The sequence below is a fragment of the Corapipo altera genome, unplaced genomic scaffold, assembly GCF_003945725.1.
Source record: "Corapipo altera isolate COAL_440 unplaced genomic scaffold, ASM394572v1 59069, whole genome shotgun sequence".
Classification (NCBI taxonomy): Eukaryota; Metazoa; Chordata; class Aves; order Passeriformes; family Pipridae; genus Corapipo; species Corapipo altera.
The window spans coordinates 1-3,523 of record NW_020887853.1 but is presented as its reverse complement, the minus strand read 5'-3'; the positions used below and the strand labels follow the sequence as shown (position 1 = coordinate 3,523).

Here is a 3,523-nt window from a genome sequence, read left to right as displayed (position 1 = left end):
ACAAGCCCTCTGGGGTCCAAAGACAACCTGCACAACCAAACACTGCCCTCACTTTAAGGCCCTGCCCTGAGTGGCTGAGCCTCTCCACAGGGTAACTGCCAAGTCTCCTTTCTACTCCACCTATCCCCAACTCTACACTGCAGGGCAGAGCAGTTCCAGGCCCAACACAAACTCCAAGGACACATTTCCAGACGAGTGCTGTGGTGCGACGAGGAGAGAGAACTCTGAGAAAGGAACGACGCCAAAATGGACGTGCTGCCGCACGAGAAGACGGAGGATACGGCGAGACCGAACGCAGGAGGCTCTGAGGAGCCTCAAAAGACACTCTAACAATGGCCTGGGACAAGAACTGCCTACAAAATTGCTAAGATGGATGGAAGACAATGCTATGTTCAGAATCTTCTTAGATTCTCACAAGTCCCGGGCGGTTACAAGGGATGACTGCACAGCAGTCATCCAATACAACCTGTAAGGAGGCTGTAAAAGACACCTGACCTGACACTTCTCAGATGCGATTCCGATGCACGTCCAAGCTAGTGAGCCAAAGAACGGATGGTATGGGCACTGGGCTGAGCAGTGCAAAGGTTCAAGACCCTAGGAATGATGCCTTGACATCTTCAGTAAGACCTTTGAGGGCAGAAAGCAAAGACACGGTGACTGTGAATTGTAAGACACGAGACACAGAGTGGACAAAGGACACGACACAGACCTGAACGGCTCTGCCCTGCACACCCTACCCCATGATGAAAAGTAAACTGCTCCTCCTATGCGTGCCAAGGGCCTCTTAGGGCAGACCCTTTCCCCTCTGCTCATTTGAAAATCCCTCCCTCCTAACCATAACATTAGACCCAGCTCTCATCCCCTCTCCAGGTGCTAGTCCTCCACTTATCTTTCCCACAGCTGGGGATGTGAATCCATCTTGGATGCCAAGGAAGGACGCCCGGCTGGCTCACAGGGTCCTGTGATCCCTGACTGGGTTGGCTGTGAGAAAGAAAACAGAAACTGACACGAGAGTTGGGCAGCACGTGGGAGATAACCCTGCAATTGGCTACTCACCCTCCCCTGAGCTGAGAGGTTCTCGGGCCACTGGCTCCGACCCCAGTCGGAGGCTGCTGCCGTCACCGTGTGAGTACCTGGGGGAGTGAGAAAAAAAGTTACCTGGTGTTCCTGAAAGTAAGGGAGACCCCAGCACCTCCTCACTACCTCCCAGACTCAACCTCAATGCTCCTCCTTTGCCAAAGGCAGGCAGGAGGGCAGCTGCAACTGGAAAAGGTCCAGCTTTAATTGATGAGCCTCGTAGTAGTAGGAGACTACTGATGAGGACAGCTGAAGATCATCAAACCTAAACTGGCAAGTGGCTCCGGCCCTCTGAGGCTGCACACATTCTGTGCAGAGTAAAAAAGCCAAAGGCAAATGTTCACACTGAGATACTACCTGAAAGGATGGCTTTCCTGGGGTAGCTCCTACCTACCTCTCCTCCACAGTCACCTCTTACCCACAGGGGCCCTGAAGCCTTGGACTGTCTGTTAGAAGGTGGTAGAACCCCTGGAAAACACAAGAAACAAAGCATGTGCACCGATTCACCACAACATCTGGAAAAGAACCTCTAACCAAAGTCACCCAGACAGCTGGGAAGAGCTCAAAGAATCTCCCTTCTCTTTAGGCAAACCACCCAGGGTCACTGCCTGCAGCCAAAGACTGCAGCTGAAATCGCACAGAATATCTGGGAGAAGGAGAGGAAAACTTAAGTGGCCCATCTGAAGAGTCAGTGGATGCCTTCACAGGCATTTAGGGGGCTCCTGGACAATGCTTTCCACCCATACTACCTTCAAAACACCCCTGGCAATTCCTAAGCTGCCACCCCAGCCCTCCCTCCGTCTCTGGGCTGTAACTCTCCACTGACTCCTTGCAAACCTGGGTGTCTGTAGCCATCTTCAACACAGAGCAGCTTCACCTGAGGACTGGATAACACTGGTGAAAAAAAGCCAAACTGCAGCTGAGACGATCGGGACATCCCAAAAGATGCAAGGCTCCTAAGGAAAAGAAAAAAGGATAACAAATTAGAAAAGCACCTTACCAACACAGCACACAAAATTACTCAATTTAAAAACCCTGCATTTGGGTATAATCCTCTTCATTGCCATATGTAGCTCTGCTTCTTTGGATGCCAAAGCTGATGCTTCAATAAAGCAGGAATAGCTTGAGAAATCCCATTCAATGAAAGAAAGGGAGAGCTCTTATCCCATTGAAGCACGGATACTGGATGAGCTCACTGGTTCTGACTGGAGTCACACACTGTGGCTGTCATCTTCTGGGATACCTGAGCGAGCCACAGACAAAATTAGAAGGCATTTTTAACGATGAAGTGTTGCTACATACCCTGAAGTGGACAGACGGTCACTGTGAGACAACACGGACACGGAGGCTGGTGCTGACGTACTGCCTCATCCTGGCTATCTCAGCTCCTTCAGCTTGACCTCCTATAGGATGGACCTTCGGCACCTTCAGCACACGGGCAAAGGGTTGTGTATCGCCTGGAAAAACAATTAAACAGCTACAACATATATGCATAGACTGACCACATAGACAACATCCTCAAACTAACTCCAAATTCGGTTCAGGAGGAAAATTCTCACCTCGCTCGTCTCCCTGCTGAGCCACTACCCCTCGAGACCGATTGGGCCCCATCTGGAAAATAAAAACCAAAAAGGCACAAGATAAAGGACTCCTCTGGCTAAAACTGACATCCTTCATCCAACACATAATACAACCTTCTTACCAGGCTGCTTCAACTGATCTCGGTCTGGGGTACACTGTGTCCGCTTATCTGAAAAAAAACCAACAAAAAACAAAGGGTTAGTCAGGTCACCCACATGGTCACAGAGACCTTAACCACTTAACTCATTTCCACTGAGCGAGTGAGAACTCTGACCGCAGCCTACAAAAATACAAATGACAACCCAGCTGCGAGGCCCCGCTCTCCAAGTACCATCAGCTCCACAACACTCGGCTATAACGACGGCACACGAGTTATGTACACCCGCTCCATCCGGCAGGACCATACAGCCATCGGCTCCACTGACTGAGGTAACTGACATGCTGATGGGAGACTCTGAGCAATATTCTATCTACCCACTGACCCACGGAGCAGGGCAGAGCAGTTCCAGGCTGACCCCAAGTGAGACACCCCGCACCTGTGACAACACACACCATGTGACACAATTAAGAGACAAAGGACACAAAACATGGATGAGACAGAGGACGTGACACAGACCGGAACTGCTCTGCCCTGCACAAGTGAATCCAACGATACAAAGTAAGCCCTTCCTTCCATGTGTCCAAATAACCTGTTACAAAATACCCATTGCATCCTACTAATTTCAAAAATCCCTCCAGGTGAGGCACACACTTGCACCGACTCCAAACCCCTCTCTGGGTCTTTGCCCTGCACTTATCTTGCCGACAGCCGGGGATGTGAATCCATCTTTGATGCAGAGGAGGGGCACCTGGGCTGGCTCAGAGG

At 50.7% G+C, this 3,523-nt stretch overlaps 1 long non-coding RNA gene across 1 annotated transcript; it reads right to left on the bottom strand.

Annotated features, from left to right (window-relative positions):
* Positions 1-2,461: 2,461 nt before the first annotated feature.
* LOC113941773 lies at positions 2,462-3,294 on the bottom strand. Its single transcript, XR_003525755.1, has 3 exons — positions 3,195-3,294; positions 2,637-2,827; positions 2,462-2,534 (listed from the first exon to the last, which is right to left on the bottom strand). It is a non-coding gene; the product is annotated as an uncharacterized LOC113941773 (long non-coding RNA).
* Positions 3,295-3,523: the final 229 nt, after the last annotated feature.